This window comes from Mus pahari, chromosome 20 (assembly GCF_900095145.1).
Source record: "Mus pahari chromosome 20, PAHARI_EIJ_v1.1, whole genome shotgun sequence".
In the NCBI taxonomy this organism is placed as follows: Eukaryota; Metazoa; Chordata; class Mammalia; order Rodentia; family Muridae; genus Mus; species Mus pahari.
In genome coordinates, this window is record NC_034609.1 from 24,903,577 (window position 1) to 24,924,013 (window position 20,437).

The window sequence follows — 20,437 nt, forward strand, 5'->3', positions numbered from 1 at the left end:
CACACACACACACACACACACACACACACACACACACACTGGCTTGAACTAAATCATTTTACCCGAAGTGAAATAGCTTATCAGTTCTTATGAAAATATCCAAAAAATATTTCAAATTGGAATTTCTCCCACTTGTGAAATCTGCATGTAGCTCTGTTACTTATCTATCAACATGCTTCACAGGACAGAAAGAATAAGATACTTATTCCTTTCTTCCTTCTGTCCTTCCTTCCACATTCCTTCTTTGCATTCTCTCATTCTCTGCTAATTTTTTTCTCTTTGTGATCAGGTCTCATGTGACATAGGCTTGACTCAAACTTCTTATGCAACAAGGATGACCCTGAACTCTAGACTCTAACCCAACCTTGCCTGTGCTGGGATTTTACATATAGATTTCCATTTTCATTTTTATCTGAATCCAATGTTCCAATTCCTTTCATGCTTGGAAAGCATGCTATCAGTCATCTACAACCTCAGCCACAGGCTGCATTTTCAAACGCATCTTCCCTTCACTATTCATATCCAATACCATGGCTAATGGGCATTTTTGTTCCAGAGGTAGTCTTTTTGTATGGTGATCACAATTTTTAATGGATTCTCATAGGGCTGGTTCTCAGAAATACATTAGCAGACACCCAAATATATTCTAACTAAGTTGGAGAGTCTCTAGAATGAATGTCACAGGAAAGGGTATTGTGTAAAACTGTCTATCTTCTGAGAAGTTTGGGTATCAGCCCTGGAACTCATACTTGGAAGACTGATTGAAAACATTAAAAGATATTTATTCATTTATTGAGCTCCTATTCCAAACACTGGGACTGAGACAATCATAGGTATAGAAGACTGGTCAAACGCCAAAATTAGTGGTCAAGAGGAAAACCAGAAGTCAACTGAGTAACTCTGAAATAATGGAATGCTCAGGGATTTTATGCATCTTTTAATCTTAAAATTTAACTTCTGACAAGAACATCACCTCTTCTGTATTACTATCTGCTTGCAGCAAACTATCTCTATGGGGTGTTATATATAAAATAAGAAATTAGTTCTAATATGAAATATTTTTATAATACATTTATATTCTAATTTTACATAGGCAATCAACTAGAATATGATGTCCTGATCTGCTTGCAAATAGAGCAGGCAGTATATTTATCATATTCATTCCAATGCTAAATAGACAGCTAAGCCCAGATGAGGGCCAGTGAATTTTGGTGAGAAGATTGAAAAATTACTACCAGATAGCCACCAAAACATTCCTTGAGTTCCTAAAAAATCGTGATGTGGTTATGATGAATCTACCCAAAAGATTTTACTGAAATATTTTACCGAGCTAGATAAATTAAGATGACAACAGTTTTTTCCTCCAATTCACAAGTCTGTATCTCCCTGACAGGTATGATATCAGCAGGAAACTACAAAGCACTCAGGAAACCTCCAGTGACTTTGGAGAGAAGTTTCCAAAGAAGTGCTCTTGCGAGGAGAATGATTTCATGCTGAATTCCACTCACTTCTGACAGGGGCTTACACTATTCCCTGAAGCAGTAGGCGTTGCCTAACAGCAGCCACGAAAGTCAGCAACTGCGGGGAGAGATTCCCCTACCTGCTGGTGATAGATAGTTTTTAGAATGGAGCTTATTGATCCTTTGTAAGTGAATGTTGCAATTGTGAATTCTCACTCCATGATGTGGAAGCAAAATCCGCCCTAAGAGAAGCTGAGCCTGCCCCACTAAGCTGACTCTATTGAACAACTTGACAAGGTCTCCCCATTCTTTAGTGATGTATTCCTGGAAAAAAGCCTTTCCAGTAAATGCAAACCCATTTGGAGTGAATCATGTAGTTACCTATTCCTTGCAGAAGCGGGTCCATTAAGCAATATCTTTGAGGAGGGGAAGTACTATGGGCTTAAGCGTCAAAATAAATTACTTGCTTAAGATGTCTGCTTGGGAATTTCTCAAAGTAAATTCTGTATCATGAAATCAGCTGTTTTCAAGAGGTAGAAAGTTTTGTAGTGGTAATTAGATGCTCTAAGATCATGCACCAGTCTGAAATAGAATAAAGCTCCACAGCTTTGCAGAGTTCAGAAATCACTTAGTGGTCTATGGGTTCTTAGATTCACACAAATTTCTCCTTATATAGACTCTGTTTGCAAGTAGCCTCTGACGTGAGCCCTGTCTGACTTACTCTTGCACAGTTGGGTGCTCATAAGGGTCTTAAGTGCAACAGTTAGATGTAGGTCCTCTGGCTAGACTCAGTACTGGTTACTAGGGTGACTGTGTGCAAGCTAACTGACTGAGACAGAGCTGATATCCAGGGACTCAGTTAATATGGTAGCTATGCTAACTTTTTATGTTTTTTTTTCCTGTTTGCCAACTTGTTGCCAAATAAAGTTATTCAAGAAGAGGAGACCACAATTGAGAAAATGTCTTCATGCCTGTAGGGATGCAGACACTCACAGCCAACCATTAGATTAAGCCCCGGGACCCTAATGGAAGAGATAGGACTGAAGGAGCAGCAGTGGATTGCAACCCTATAGGAAGAACAACAATATCAACTAACTGGAGCCCTCAGAGCTGCCAGGAACTAGAACACCAACCAAAGAATATATATGGCTTCGTCCATGGCTCCTGCTACATATGTAGGAGAAGATTGCCGTATCTGTCATCAGTGGGAGGGGAGGCATTTGTTTTCCCGGCTAAGGGGAATGCTAGAGGGATGAGGGAGGAGTGGTTGGGGGGGGGGGTATGACTAAAATAATAATAATAAAAAAATTGGCCTGTAGGAAACCCATGGGTCAGTTTTTTTTTTTAAAACAGTGCTTGATATGGGAATGTATAAGTTGTTTTGTGCAATTTCACCCCTGGGAAAGAAAGGATACTGAGCAGAGCATGAAAATAAGCCAGGTAAGCCAGGAAATGACACTCCAGTATGGTCTCTGAATAACTCCTCCCTCCATGTAGCTATCCCACTTAAGTCTCTCCAGAAACTTTGAGGGATGGGCTGTTATCTAGATATGCAAAATGAAATAAGCCCTTTTCTTTCCAAGTTGCTTTTGATCATGGTGTTTTATCACAGTAATAGAAACTGTTAAGACAGAATTTGGTAGCAGGTTTGTGAGCTATAGCTGTGACAGATCTGATATGAAATTTTGTGGAGAGCTGTGGAAGGAATTTGGAATGTTGGCCTCAAAAAGTCAGTGAGTGCTCCGACCTTAGTGGTCTCTTCTGTGGGAGTTCAGACAATAAGAATATGGAGATAAATGCAGATGATAAAGGGCTGCCTAGTGACTTTTCAGAGGAATACAAAGACTCTATTAGGGCCATTTATGTAATATTCTGAATGAAAGATTTGTGGTTCAGGTCAGCTGGAGCTGAAGAATCAGNTGTGATTAACAAGAGACCAGAACTATGAAGTGTAACCTTGGCTTTGCTGGGATAACTGATGCTAGTTAACTAGAAATGACAAATTAGCTGTGATGAGAAAAAGAACACCATCATCGACGGGGAAATCATTGGGGAGAATTTCTTCAGGGTCAGTACATAAATGCTGTGGCACAGAAGAGGATAAGGTCATACTTTGCGTATTGTGGCACAGAGGGGCATTAGGCTCTACCTTGAGATGCCAAACTTCATCATGTCTTAAAATTTCCTGGGTGGTGTTGGTTTGGAAGGTGTGAAATGGTGATGGAGAATAGTGGAAGATTGGTACTATTACTAATTGGCACCTGCACAACCAGTCCAAGGACCTCTGTAGAGCAGGACACTTTATCACTAACTGCAGAGAGGTGACACATTCCCACTGTCACCTAGTGTGGCATATCCTTTTGCACATCTGATACATCCCCTAATAAAAAGCCCCTCAACATCCATCAGAGCCAGCCTCTGTATCCCGTCTCCCATACATAAATAAGAGAGACCTTTTGGGATCCAACGGAGAAACCTGTTGCATGCTGTGATATGGGTTAAAATAGTGTCCTGCATCTGGCCTGCCACAGGCTAAGGTCGCTCATGGAGGTGGACTTGGGGAGTTTGACTGTGCTCACCTCATGTGGCCACCTGGTGGGCATCGGGCTGTGAGAAGACACAGGTTCCGCTTCTGGGATGGGGAGGCACAGTCTGAGATCCCTTCGGACCTGGTAGAATTGGCTCGTGGTTCTCTGTGCCTGCACAGAGGCCAAGGACGACATGTTCTAGCTCTTGGGCACCACAGACAAGAACTGAGAATGGAGTGGGGGTGAGGGCTGGCTCTAGCCTGGGGCCGAAGGGAAAAGGCAAGAGGAGAGCTCTGGCAGGTTCTTGTAGTGATGAGAATGTCCTTGGCTTGGGTTGGCTCTTGGCTATGACTGGGAATGCAGAAAGACCTCCTGCAGGAGATTAGAAGTGGCTCTTTAGTGGAAGAGCTGCTCCACTGCTCTAGCATGGTGGATCCCAAAAAGATGAGGCAGTCCATGGTTTTAAGGTGTTTATTGTAGGAAGGCAGAGAAAGGAAGACACTAGAGATGTAGAAGCCAGCCATGGCCATGGGGAGAGGGTTGGGGAAGGGAATGAAGAAAGAGGGGGGATCAGAGGGCAAGAGAACAAGGCAAGAGTAAGAGAGTAAGAACAAGAGAGGGAGGAGGGGGCAAGCTACCCCTTTAATAGTGGGCCTGGCCTATCTGGCTGTTGCCAGGTAACTGGGGAGGAGCATACTTGGCTGTTGCCAGGTAATTGTGGGGGTGGAGTCCAGACAGAATACCAGGGGCTTGGGGCATTGCCGTACATGACTGATGGCCACAGAATTATAGAGCTGGGACCTCATGTCAGGAGCCCAGTGTCTGGGAATATGGCAAATGGGCCTTCTATCCCTTGCAAGAACACCTGCTGGTTCTCCAGGGTTTAAACCTAGCTTGATCAGAAAACAGGCTGTCTTTCACAGCCCCACACTGTAACCTTATGGATCCTGCTGCATAGATCCAACAGGCACTGAATGGGAGAGGCCAGGGTAGGTGAGTCACACTTACAGTCGTGATTCCCCACATTGAGAAGATACCAATATCATGGATGAGCATCATTCTATGTGTTGGTTTTTAGTGATACACACTGTTTTTACATGTTGTCCAATGCTTTCTGATATCGTTCTTTTACAAATCAAATTCATAAATACTTAACTGTAAGTTATTTTTGTCATCACATACTGCATAGCATATTTTCTTTGTTTATTTAAACAAAAGAAGTAAAATCGCTGCCTACTTGTGTATAGGAAGCATGCGTTTATATTTGGCTTTGGAGAGCTTTGTCCTAAAATGGATTCCTGAGCTATGATAATCAAGATCCTAGAGCCATAAAGCCTCTTCATGATTTTAAAGACTCCTGCTTTAATAATTGGAAATGGGGAACCTGTTTATGATTTTTAAGTTTCTATAAATTCATCTATATGGTTTGTTTTATCAAGAAGACACTAGATAACTCCATATTTTAAGTTAACAGTTTTCTAAGAATTTTGCTCTCTTGGGTAAAAACACAGAATCATTTATACCTATTATATTTGTGTGTGCTTATACATGAATAAAAACATTGAGCTTTCAACATTGACAGGTCCTCTTTGGAGACAGCCTGGGTTTGCATATGAATGCTTCCACACAAGGCTATGTCTATGTCTATGTCTTTGTCTATGTCTATGACTATGTCTGTAAACACAGAGGTTCTACATATTTCTGCCATGGAACCCATGCTACCTTTAATGTCAATCACTAAAGCTATTATCAGATTTTTTCAGTCAGGCATTTAGAACACTTTGCACATCTATCATTTTTTATACTGAAGCCATTGTGTGAGACATGTGAAAGTACCTGTTTTTACCCAATAATGCATTGAAAAAGCAAGCATAAATTAGTATTCTGTGGTCAGAACTTTTATCAAAAGGGTATAAAACCTAGTTATAAACGATCACTATGTCCAAGGATCCGCCAATGTTTCTGAGAATTTAGAAACTTGTATTATTATCTTTTATATAAGATACTCTTATATAGGCAACCCTCTTCTACCCTTTGTAGCTCCTAACTCATAATTCCCATGGTCAGTCATAAAACTGAATTTAAACCTTCACTGAGACTTCAGAATTTCAAAAAATCTGCCTAGATATTTTACTTACGAGTGTGTAGAACAATTATTACATATATGTGGTATGTAGTGTGCATGCTTACTTTAGAACTGACAAATGCAAAGTAAGCTTCCAGCAACTCCCTTTTACTATAATGTGGCTCAGTTATCTTCATCTACATCTCCGTGGTCCATATCAGAAAACTCTGAATCCTTTCAAGTAAAGCATAAGAGGAAATTGCTACCCAGTGCATAGATTTACCACTGAAACCAAAGCAATCTACACTATTCATTGTGTGGCTTAGTGTAGAAGCCAAACAAAAATGTGCATATCATGATGGAGGGAAGGCAAGAACTCACAGAATAAATAATTTATGAAATGAACTTCCAATAGCACATTTGGTATTGCTTCACATTAAGAATACATTATTATATAATATTAGTTTTGCTATAGTGTATGTAATAAAATTATAAAAAAACTAACAATATTAAAAGAATGACTATACTAAGAGAGAAATAACAAAATATGGGCATGTAAAACAGAACAACTACTAATAGACAGCACTGTCATGTCTTTGTTTAAGCTTAAGAAAGAAGTTTAAACTTCGTTGCCTTCAGAATGGAGTTTTTTTATTTCAAGAAACAGAAGGTAAAATAAGTAGAAAACATAAAACTATAAAATAAATGTTATATAGTAAGATTTCTTTCACTGATTTCATATGTTCTGTCAATATACATGAATGTGACACTTGTCAATATGGGCCTGATATAACTGACATGACAAACCATCTGACCCAAAAGATTCTTCATTTTCATAGTTTAAAAAGTTTATGCTATGATATTCAGGCACCGTTCCACTTTCTCTTCCACCAAAACCCTTCTTATCCAAAGGCTGACTTTACTTTTTTGCTTTCTTTTTTTGTTATGCCCCAGTAAGTATAAGTAAAGTTTCTTTGTACCACATGGGTAGAAAGTCACTTAATGAAGTTGGCCCCAAAATGTACTGACCTTGAACATATAGTGATTGTCCTGCCTCATCCTCCCAAATGCTGAGATTACAGGTCATGTACTCAGAGACATGGACTCAGAGACAAAGGACTCAACTGTAAGTTAAAAGGAAAAAAAAAGACATGCTTTTTAAAATGATTTTTCTTATAGGTACCTTCCATAAAATCTGATGTCATGATATTATATTGTTACTCTGTAAAGGTACTTTTATGTCAGCTACAGAAATTATGATGTCTACTGCTATAACATTTGTCCTTGATCTACAGGGAGAAGCTTCTAAAGAAAATACAGCCTCTGAACACAGTTTAGTGTGATAGAGCAATTACGAAGAGTGGAAAGATGCTCATAAGTCTTTGTCTGGGATGTGCGTGTCCTTCTGTGACCCTCATCTTATTCCTAGCAGATGAGTTTTCCGTTGCTGCCCTAACAAATTATCTCAGGATTAATGGCTTAAAACAAGATACATTTATTACAGCATAGTTATTTAGGTCAGAAGTTACATACAAGTATCATTAGGCAAAAATCAAAGTGCTAACTAGGCTTTATTATTTTTTCTTTAACTCTTTTAGTGTTAAAGGCTCATGGAAAAATCTCTTCTGTGACTATTCTGTTTGTAGAGGCAACTCATATTTCTTGGTTCCTATCTACTGCCACTATATGGCATGTCTGGTATAGGGTTACTTATAATTATCAGTATTATAGCAGCTCCAGGTATAAGACTCTATAATGTCCAAAATTTAAAGGCCATATTGGAGTAGTTCTATTTTCCTAATCATGGATGGCAATAGGGAGGGACTAGAATAGAGCTCATTTAAAAATAATTTATTATTGGTTTTTTGTTTGTTTGTTTGTTTTGTTTTGTTTGTTTGTTTGTTTTAAGACAGGGTTTCTCTGTATAGCCCTGGCTGTCCTGGAACTCACTTTGTTGACCAGTCTGGCCTCGAACTCAGAAATCAGCCTGCCTCTGCCTCCCAAGTGCTGGGATTAAAGGTGTGTGCCACCATCACAAGACTAAAAATAATTTATTTTTATGATTTTAAATTATGCACAGCTTATAAATGATGGGAATGTGGGTGCAGATTTTGATGTCTAGAGGAATTGAATGTGAGCATCCTGAGATTACTGTAGGGAAACTAACTCCAGTCTTCTTCAAAACCAGTACGTGCTATTAAATGTTAAGCCACCTCCCTTGCTCCTGAGAAGTAATCATGGTGTCAAGGATCCATCCACCTGATCAGACTTCTTCAGTCTGATCACATTCACTAGGCCCATCATCATTGGAGCCTTGGGAATTAAGATTCTAAGCATATATTTTAAAGAATGCTTCCAAATTATGGCTTCTCTTTTGCTGTCTTCCATTTTTGTAATATAACATTACATTCTTTTTGTTTTGTTAGTTAGTTAGTTAATTAATTAATTAATTAATGTACATCAATTTGTGCCCCCTTTCTGGTCTCACCTCACAAAGACTCTCCCTCCATACCCCTCCCCTTTTCCTCTTTGAGGGTGCACTTGTCCACTCCCAGTTTTCCTTCACCCTGGAGCATCAAGCCTCTGCCAGGGTAGGCACATCGTCTTTCACTGAGACCAGACAAGGCAGCCCTTTTAGGGAACAGACACCACAATCAGGCTACAGCTTTAGGGAGAAGATGTGCTACAGTTCTTGGGGTGGCCTACTTGGAGACTGAGATGTATCTACATGTGTGTTGGAGTCCTTGTTCAGACAAGAGTGTTCTTTTCTGGGTGACTCAGGCTCTGAGAGCTCCCAGAAGTCCAGGTTAGTTGAGTCTGTTGATTCTCCTGTGGGGTCCCCATCCCCTTCAGGGCCTTGAGTTCTTCCTTCAACTCATAAGAGTCCCCAATGTCTATCCATTGTTGGGCTGTGGGTATCTGGATCTGTTTTAGTCAGTTGTGCTGCTGGGTAGAGCCACTCAAAGGACAGTTAATAGTTTGGCATCAGTGCTTGGCCATGGCCTCAAGTTAGGCCAGAAACAGGAAACAACTAAGATATCCCTCAGTGAAAGAATAGATTCAGAAAATAAGGTTTATTTACAGAATAAAATACTACTCAGCTATTAGAAACAATGACATCATGATTTTTTTTCTTACAAATAGATAGAACTAGAAAATATCATTCTGAGTGGGGTATCCTAGGCCCCAAAGGACATACATGGTACATACTCGCCGATTAATGGATATTAGCCAAAAAGTACAGAATAACTATGATGCGCTACACAGACCCATTTTTTCATCTTTATATTTCCATTCCTGGATATGAATGAGAAAAATTTTCGAAATTTCAGATCTCACGTGATTTGACCATCTCCATCACCAAGTAAACAAAGACTACATTCAGCAAAATCTCCCCAATCTATTATGTTAAACTGACCTAAACTGTTATTTGTGTGTATGTATGTGTGTGTGTGTGACCTAGGTATAGATATCATCATGAAAAAAGGCATGATGCTACAAAATTCAGTACATACATGCAGTGTGTGGGGGGGGGTGGACCATAAGATTAAGCATGGTAAGTTCAAGCTAAAGACTTGAAGCCCCCAGAGACTCTGGAGGGATGGTAGAATAGAAGATATCTCAGAATCAAGTCAAAATTTCTTCCACATATAACTTATTTGTAAAAAAATTTATACAATGTGTTCTGACCACAATTTTTCCTCCTTCAACTGCTCCTAGATCTTTCTTACATTCTTATAGACCCATGCTTTTACCACAAGACAAAACTGCATTAAAATAATTTTTGATATCAAACACCTTTGGCTCAGCCTTGCAAGGAAAATAACCAAGGGTCCCTTTTTAAAAACTCATTCTATAACAACACTGAAAGTATGAAATATTTAAAAGGTACTGATAATTTAAAGTCAACTACTAGCTGAGAACTATCAATTTTACTTTGCCACAGTTTATAAGACTTGGCCATTTTGGAAGCACATTTTAGATTCTTAAGAACAAACAACCCTGCCTCAACAAGATCACATGAAAATTCTGGTTTTTGTAAACAAAACTAATTTGCTACCTTTTAGATAAGCTCAATTTCAATATTCTGTCACCTAGGGCCACAGAGAATATTGGAAGAAAACCAACTGGTAGAAATAGATAGGGTTATTTACTCTTGAAGTTCCTTTGCCCTGTAAAATAGTGTTTTATAGCCATATATGCAAAACCTTGTGAATGTATTACTGATGAAAGGGATCTCTTTACCTATGCAAAAAGTCATTTGCAATAGGGTTTTTCCTATGACTTTCAAGTTTGCTTTTGTTCACAGAGAGACTTAATAAATCTAGTTCCTGATTTCGTCTAAGTGTTCATTTGCTACTGATTAAGAGAAAAGTGATAAAGTATTAGTCTAAAGGAAGAACTCATTGCCACAAAAAAGGAAGAAGTTGTCACATATTGAGTGGAAACAAATCTATTTCCCAAAATTTTATGCAAATATTTTTGTCACATAGATACTATTGTTAGATTGTTGTTATTTTATAATACTATTGTTATTATTTTATCGGAGTGTTTCCTAAATCTTTAAGTTCTAAATTGGTACTCTGACTTTTAAAAAGTGAGTTATGTTTTAAGAAAGAAGATGAAAAATGGGTTAGGAATAGATCCTCTGTATAACAAAGTCCATCTGTTTCTAATGAATTTTCTTGCCTGTCAAAAAGATTAGTTAATGTTCAGTAAGATATTTCAGTAAGAATAACATGAAGACCTGGTTTCCTACATAACAGAGAGAAATGACACTCATAAGTATAGTTAAAATATTATAATGAATCCCAGCATGTGGTACCTTCCTGTCTTATACCATTTATGTTACTGAATGAAAGACACACACAACCTTCTTCTTTTTTTGTTTGTTTTGTTTTGTTTTGTTTTGTTTTTTTGAGACATGGTTTCTCTGTGTAGCCCTGGCTCTATTTTTCTTTTAATATACCTTATGCAGCACAATAGCTGGGCAACTTCCTATTCCCATGCTGTAGGAATCTACTCCAAGTTACTACTTACTAATGTCTATGTTCCATCTGGGCTGCTCTTAACTCCATCAGCACTCTGGGCTACATTCCCTGAGGCCAGGGCACTGTCTTTATTTCTCCGCTCCATGGTGGCTCTTGTCTCTCTCCTGCACACTCTTTATGGCATGGAGGCCTTCTTCCTGCTGCTCCTTTGTTGTGTTCTTTTACCCCAGAAACATAAACCCTGCCTATGATTCTTCTCCCCAACTCTTAGCTGCTGGCATCTTTATTTACCAATCAGAATTAACTGGGGGCAGGTGCCCAGAAGCTACGTGCAGATTCCAGATCTTACTACTACAATAAACAATAGCAAAAGACAGAACCTCAACACATAAGTTATCCTTTGGAACTTCACGGAGGACTGCTGCTCCTCTACACACACACACACACACACACACACACACACACTCCAAATTGAACGATAAACAAATTTGGTGTGTATCTGAGTTCTATACCACCTGAGATGTATGAAACACTGAAAATAAATATGTATTAGACTGGGATGCTCCGTGAAGAAGTTCTGTGAATATCAGAGGGTGTGGGCAGCATTGAAGATTGTCCTGTCTGCCTCAAGGAAGGAAGTCTTCTCCAGTATCAAGAAAAACATAGCAGCAAATGTCATAAGATTTTTATAAAGAAAAAAGTAACAAAATGTGTGTGTGTGTGTGTGTGTGTGTGTTTGTGTAATAACTTCTGTGGTTGTCTACATGGAACACTGAGAACATCAAATATACTCACAAAATCCAAAGGTTTCTATGCATACAAATATATGAGCCCATGATTTGTCCTGTATAGATCCAAGGAATAAACAACATAAATTCTAAAATGCCTTGAAGGAAAATCTTTACATAAATGAGATTTGTTATTTTATTTTAGCAAATTGCCAATGCTATTACTATACCAAAAGCTTATTAAGCCACATTAAGATATTCCCATTTGAGCTCGAAGGATGGCTCAGCTTTTAAAGGCTAGACTCAACACTAAAACATCATGAACATAATTTCTTTTTATTAATACAGAATCTCTCATTCCACAGTCACTTTCACTTTGGTTAAACTACTGAATCATATGTAAGTGCTTGTTTTACCTGCCACACGAGGCTCCAGAGGTTGTTTTACATAACCTGAGAACATGCCTTCTAGACATTTGATCTGCTGATGCAATAATTTTGCGATTCCTACCCTCTAGAACTATGTAACAGGATTTGTGTCCTTTAACAATCACTCATCCTATGACAATTTCTATAGAAGTCTCTACTGGCTGAGAAGGTATAGTAATATAAATAAATTCCAAAGTCCATATAGGGTTATCCCATTTTTTGCTTCTTCCCTTGTAGATGAAACAGAGTCACGTTCTGAGGTCCTCCCCTTGGAATGCCTAGACCTGAATATACACTCAGTAGGAAAAGGTGAAGTGAAGTCCAGAATATGTGCGTCCACAAAATCCTTGTCCTGTAGTGAATGGTTGAAGGAGGAGTTGTCCATGGAAGATTTCATGTTATATGGTATGACATTAAGTGAAATGGCTGTCTTGGATTCTTCTTATAGTGAGGATTCATTGCCTGAGGTTTAAATTTCTTGCGTTACCTTATTTGCATGCAGAGGCATTCCAGGAAGTTGAACCTGTAATTTTGCCAATGATTAAGTGACATTCCTCAGGCAAAGTGTGGGGGTTGAAGATCCTCAGATAAGGTAGAAAAGAGGAAGCCCTGTTGGGAAAGGGAGTCCTATGAGCTCAGGGGAGTTATCCAGATATGGGAGGCTTGTACCTTAAGCATCAGGGTTTCCCAATCTAGGATATCTCAAAAGATGAGAGATAGCCTGCACATGTGAAGAGCAAGAACATCCATGACTAGCACATGACACCTCCTGGGGTTGTAATACAGTCACCAGATATGAAATCATATTAAAACCAATATGGACAGAGGATGTGGAACACCATTTCTTTTGTAATGGGAAACTTTCTTTATAATTTTATCTCAGATTACTTACTAGTTAGGGAATACTAAAGGTCATGTTGAGCAAAGACCATGCACTAATAGATGTATTTTCTTGGCAAAGAAAACTAACACTGGATCTAGATAAGCTTTTCAGAAAACAGGCAGTAAAGTTCAAAGCTTTAAAAGGTAGGGAGTTGTGAAAACATCTTGAACTTCTAACTGACTCTTACTAATAAAATATTAAAATGACCAGAAAATAAACAAACACATAATTTCACTCCCAGATGTGTTTCTTAAATAAACCAAAACAAATGTATAATCAAAGGCTTGCATGAAACTGTTTGTACATGCTATGTGTATAATTATACACAGCCTAAACATCTTGCAAGAGGTACCTTTGTAAACAAATAAGGATGCATCACTGTTTAAAACACTAATCAGCAATAAAAATCATTAAACTCTTCTATTATCTGAATGCTTACCGTTATTTGCATTAAATGTGGCTCCTGGTAAGTTGCTCATATTTCCTTTGATAATATTCGACATGTGCAAACCTTGGAAGTACTAACTGGACTCAAGAAATTAAAACAAAGCAAAACAAAATGAAATACTCCCCCAAAAGAAAACAACATAAAAGAACTTAAGTTGGAAAGGGGACACTCCAGATAGCAGATATGAAAAGATTTGAAATGGCAACTTTGAGAATGTCTATAATCAAGACATTGTATATTTTACTTTATACATGTGTATGTTCACAAAGAATTCATAAAAATACATTTTAAATATAAGAAACTACTGATACATGAGACAAATTGGATAAATGCCAGAAACTTGCTGCAAAGTGGGGGACAGGAAGAAATAAAAATAAATACTTACAACCTAGGTCTATGGAATTGTGAATAGTATAAGGATGGATAACACATGGTTAAGTCACTTTCTGAGTTGTGCCTTCATTGACACAGAAGTGATGAGATAAATAATACTGAAATTTATCTGGACTATGTAAAATCATGCAACGTAAGAATTTGAGAAAGATGTTACATCAGAAAATAACAGATATGCATTGCCTTTCTATTCTTGAGACCTTTGTGTTATAGGCAAATTCCAGAATGAGTTCTTGCTTGTCCATAAATTAGAGAGTCATTAGCATTAAATGAGAATTATAACTATGGGAGTGGATGAGATCATCCATTTGGAGATATTTGAAATAGGAAAGAAACTACCTGAGAACACATATAGCCATGGATATTTATGGAATAGACAGAGGAAACCCATTCTCTGAAGAAGGCACAGAAATTTTAAAGAGTAAGTGAAGAAAAAAAATGATAAATCCCTAAAGTCAATGGGATATAGACCTTTCAGAAAGGCAGCATCAATGGCACCAAATACAAGCATGGTAAAAGTGTCCATTTAAATTGAAACACCTTTATTAGACTTGGCACTGAAAATTGACATTGGTTGGGATCAAGAAAAAAAACATAAACTAAAACTTGGATATTTACATATATGGTCAATCAGTTGCTAGGTGCTGCAGCACAAGATAAATCACTTTACACACTTATCCCATGAATTCATATGTCCTCTTTTCAAAGAAGATGATAATGTTCATGTTTTAAGAAGAATTCAATAATATACATTAAACATTACTTATTTATGAAGTGTATTCTTTTGTATGCTCTTTAATGAACTGGTTTATTTTGTGGAGATTCCAAACTTAAAGAAACATAAGTATTAATTTTAGCAATATTGGTTAATTGCTTCAGTAGCAATAATATCAACCACTCTTGCATTTTAACTAAATTAAATTTATTTTCTTATCTTTGTACATATGCAGCATCAGTTTGCTGTGTGTATATGTTCAGTCACTCATTGTATGCTATGATATTATGCCTTGAGAATACTTTCTGGTTCACTGTAGCATGGAAAAAGAAAGCCAAAAATTAACTAGTAGGAATGACATGCTTAGCCTAGCAAGCTGTAAGTCAAGGCATCCTGTACATTTTATTGATACAATTATAGATACATAACTATATCCACTGTCAGAATATTAGGGAAGTATAAAACTTCTATTTATATCATATGATTAATGGGTGATTATATAGAAAATCATTATTATGCATGGGAACTATCAGTGACATTAGATAAATAGTCACTGATTGGAATTTTGGATGTACTTTGTAATTAGAAACAGAATATTTCAAGTCTCAAAGGTTTATTGGTTTTATTTACATAGTAAAGATAGTACACCATTTTTAGTTTTTTTTTTTCTTAAAAGTTAAATGAGCTTAAGTGTTGCTGAGCAAACAGAATGAGTAAACTTTTTTTCTACATTTACTCTTTCTTCTCTTGACAGTTTTAGCCTCAACAAACTCATTGGGTTTTGAAACATTGCGAAGGCTACTGTATTTCTTTAGCATCAATTTGTAAAATGAGTTCTTTGCATCTTTGAAGAGTTAACCATTTAATAAATAAATACACGGGGAAAATTGGAAGAAATAATACTACCATCCACACATGTTATATCTTTGTTTTGCACCCATAAATGTGTTCCTGAGAAAGAAAGTGATTGTTATCTTTGGAGCATGTTGTTCCTTGTGCAGAGGAGCTTTCTTGCCCTTTTTATGGCATTCTGTTCTGAGTCTTCTTGGGAGACAATCATTCAGTGATGCTGAACAGAAGTGTTCAACTTTCAACAACCCTCATTTCAACTTTCAATAATTGTGAATGGTGTACTCACTCTTTCACACAATGTGAGGATGGTGACTTAGGAAATAGTATCATTATGCTTCAATTTCTGCTTTTATTTAATTGCACAGTATTCTGAGAGTTCATAGAAACAAAAGTCAATGCTTTAATCAGAATGGTTGCTCAGGCACCCAAATTGTTTAAAAGGATGACTATTATGTAATCAGGTACTGTCTGCTCTACTGTGTGATTGACATTTTCCATGGAAACATCTACATTTCTGGTGCAAAAGAAATCTCTTTTCCAAGGGAAAATAATTACAGTGCTTCCCTTAGCTCTTTCACAGTCTTGTATGATTGGTTCTGTTTCAGTATCATAGGAAAGCCAGCTTAAAAGTGACAAATACATCCTCTCAGCCCTTGTCCTGGGACACTAATTCAATGTGTTGTAGATGCGCCTGTTTGTGTCTGGATCAATGTGAAGGCCAGAGCTTAGATGTTCGGGCCACTGCCTGGCATATGATTATATTTCCTACATTATCAGAGAACTCAGAAGCATCAGTTGTTCCTGTTTGCAAATGTCAAGTTAGCATCAAGAATTTGAAAGCAGGCCATTTGCAACAGACTGAGTGATAGACTTTACATAGAAATTCTGTGAAAGGAAAAACATTCCTTGGTGTGTTCTTTGGAAAGAGAATAAGAAACTTTCATCATGACTATTGAAAAAGAGAAAAAAATATAAAAATACAGTAACCTTTCCTGAGAAATAATTTATTGCAGCAATATAAGTCACAAATCAAAAAGTTAACATAGATTGTTAAAATACAATCAACCTTTGAAAATCAGATCAAATTTATATTAATATTTGTGCCAAATAGTGACTTCAATTTTAAAAATGAAATCATAAATAATAACAGTTACAAACACAAATAAAAATCCAGCTTCATTTTTGAAAATGCTTTACTTGTTTATTTTTTAAAATGATACAAACAATAAGCCACATCTAGTCTGATAAACCTGATATTCACGGAACTATGTTTTAATTTTAAGTGATTTAAAGCTGAAGGAATGATTAATAAGGACTGACTAATCCTTCTAATCCTAAAGCAGATTATCTGAAAATAGATTGATTGCTGATGGCCACTGACAGTGAATCATGAAGGGAGTGCGTTTTTTATTTATTTATGTATTTATTTATATATTTATTTATGTATTTATTTACTTAGCTTTTAAAATAAAGGATGTTTATGTAATTTTGTATAATTATTTGTGTAATTGAAATAAAATTCTAAAATTAAAACCTACTTACATGTATAAACACCTACACATATAACTTGCTATTATGTGTTTAAGTTTTAATAATCAAAATAAAATAAATTGAAGTTTTTATGTTATGTATAAAATAATAGTTTGTATTACCATTTCTATATTTACTTTTAAAATGGGCCTATAGAAGGCTAACCTAATTAAAAACTAAAAGCGTGTGTTTTATCTATCCTTAGGTACCCATGAACACATACAAAATTATGTTCTATGTCAAATTTTTGATGATGTCTACAGTAACACAGAGTGATTACACTTATTGAATATAAATCATTCAGGACTCAAGTATCTGTTTCATAATTGTTATGAAGTTACTTGGGTTCATAAAGAAAAATATACCTATAAACAAGCCTGGTGGCTCATATATATGGCCCCAGTTACTTGAACAGTGGGGACAGAGATTGCAAATCTAATCCAATTTAGACAAATATGGCTGAAGGTATAGTATAGTCAGGTAGAGCCCTTGAATTGCATATGTAAGACCCTGGGTTCAGCCCACAATATACCAAATGTAAAAAAATGAAAGAAGAAAGAAATAAAAGAAGGAAGGAAGGAAGAAGGAAGAAAAGAAGGAAAGAAAAAAGAAAGGATGGATGGAGAGAGGGAAGGGGAAGCAAGAGAGGGAGGGAAGGAAAGGAAGACAGAAAGACAGAAGGAAATGAAGAAGGAAGGAAGAAAGAAAGGAAGCAAAGAAAGAAAAGAAGAAAGAAAAAGAAAGAACAAACAAAAGAAAGAATGAATGAGTAAAAGAAAGAAAAGACAGAAAGAAAGAAAGAAAGAAAGAAAGAAAGAAAGAAAGAAAAAAAAAGAAAGGGAGAGAGAGAGAGAGAGAGAGAGAGAGAGAGAGAGAGAGAGAGAGAGAGAGAAAAGGAAAATACTTCACAGGTAGCCGAAGGAATCAACAACTCACCCATAAAAACTAGCTACTGAGAATTTTATTGTCTTTTAAAATGAAAATTACCATAAAATAATTCAAAAGGCATTACTAACATAGTAGGGAGGATATTCCAGTTTTCTCTGGAGCAAAACAATTTATTTTTGACTTAGGGTTTCCATTGCTCTAAAGTGGCATCATGTCCAAGGCAACTTTTATAGCGGACATTGAATTGGAGCTGGCTTACAGTTTCAGAGGTTCAGTCCATCATCATAATCACTGACTTCATTGTGAACCAATAGGATATTGATAATTCAAGTTTGTTTCGCATGACAAGCAGGACGGTAGCTCCTACCTTCTACAAAGCACATTTTCAGCACTACTCAAGGACCCTAAACATACACTTTGGTTCATAGCACTTAAGTCTAGATTGTCAGGCATGTCATTATAGGCTTAGATTTTGTAAAACCTATTTTTAAAAAGGGTTCTCAAAGGCCTTGCCTCACCCACTTCTAGCACTCCTTCAAAATGTAGGTGAGAATGATGATAAATAGGACAGGGGGGTATGAGCCTATTTAAAAAATAGTTCCTTGGGGACAATTCCAATCTCTGTCATCAGGATATCAGTAGTCCAGCTGAGTAGTGTCAGGAAATCAAACAGAAATCAGCAGTTGTGGCAAAATCTAGAGGAAACTGCCAGTCCTCTCTCCAATAAAAAAATGTAAGCAGAGTGATAAGACCCAGCCAACATGTCAGGAAACATTATCTTCAGGGCCTCTCTCAATGAAGTGGAGACCAGTGAAGGCTCAAGACCAACGAAGTTTGGCAAAGCTAGTGATGCAACCACCATATTAACTTTTTTTATTTAAAAATAGTTTTTTTTTTAATGTAACAGTAACAATCTAGATACAATAAGAATAATTTTAAGGGCTATAAAACTAGAAATTTACATCATACTTTATACAGATTATGTACTATATAGTCTAACAACACAATGTTAACAATATAATACTATATAATAAATACAAAACAACTTTATGTTCCTATTGACATAAAATAATTTAAACACAAGACCTTTAATTTCTATTAATAACAGTAATTTAAACCTCCTACCCTATATCATAATAACCATAATACATCAATCAACCAAACCATCCTTGCCAACTTAAGGGAGAAGGACGACCTTCTCCTTATTCATTGCTTCATGCTGAATTGAGTCAAATAATTCCTGTTTGGAGCTCAAGGAGAAAATAAGATTAATCTGAAAAAAAAACAAACAAATAAACAAAACTAGCTGTAGCATTCATTGCCCAGTCTCTATTTTTATCTAGTGTATGTGTTGTCTGTCAAGTCTATGTTTTATCTATCAGTCCAGGTTGTGTGTTGTCTGTAAAGTCTATGTGTTATTTGTCAAGTCTATATCTTGTCTGTCAAGTCTATGCATTGTCCAAACTCTATGTGTTCAATCATTTTGGCTAGTTCTTTCGAAGTTGTGCATGCATATTTTGAAGTGCAGTGACTGAGACAGTCTCTGAGGATGAATCACCCAGGCTGAATCGCTTTGTGAAGACTTTCATGTCTCATAAAACCTCAGAAAAGAGATTTTCCCTGGTTACATCCAATCTCTATAAGTCATCCAATCTCTATAAGTTTGTTGGTAACCATATTTTCTCATTCCCTATAGATATATGAACAGACCTATATCCCCATCTTAAATACAATTACAGGTTTCCATTCTAATGTCAATACATCCTTATAGAATATTACTTGGCCCAGTTCCTCAATTTTTTCTCAATAACCTAGTGTCTCTCAGCTGATGCTGTTCCTTTTTGACCAACATTAAGCATATTTAGAGTTACACGGCATTATTTCAGTCTGGGGTATTACTCTCTTTCTGTTAGCATATCTTTTAAGGTATGACTGGCTCTGTCTATAACTGCTTGTCCTTGTGGTACATCAGTAACATACTTTATCTTGTTATATGTAAAGAATTGTTTCATTGTATTGGATGCCTATGCAGGAGCATTATCAGTTTTAATTTGTGCAGGTGTGCTCTATTTGACATTATTACAACTAAGTGTGTACTAGTACCATAAGGATTGCACATAATTCTAACTTTTTAATTGATGTATATGAACTTTTGAGAACCTTATTTATTTTGGCTGATTTATAACCTGCCATCCCATTTTCTTTGAATCCATATAGAACGTGGGTGCTTCTGGAGTTTGTGTTCTTATTATTATATGTGGAAGAATCCAATTAGTTCTTTTTATAATCTTCAGACATTTGCATTTCACGTATTTGTTATTAACTTTGCCCAAGTAATTACTACAAGCTCTTTGCCAATCTTTATTGATAACCCATAATGACATAATTTCAACATTTATAAGAGGCACTATAATTTCAGCCAGATCTGCTCCTAAAAACTGGCATATTTTTATTCTACCTTTTATAATTCATTCAGAATTCATATATATATATATATATATATATATATATATATATATATATATGTA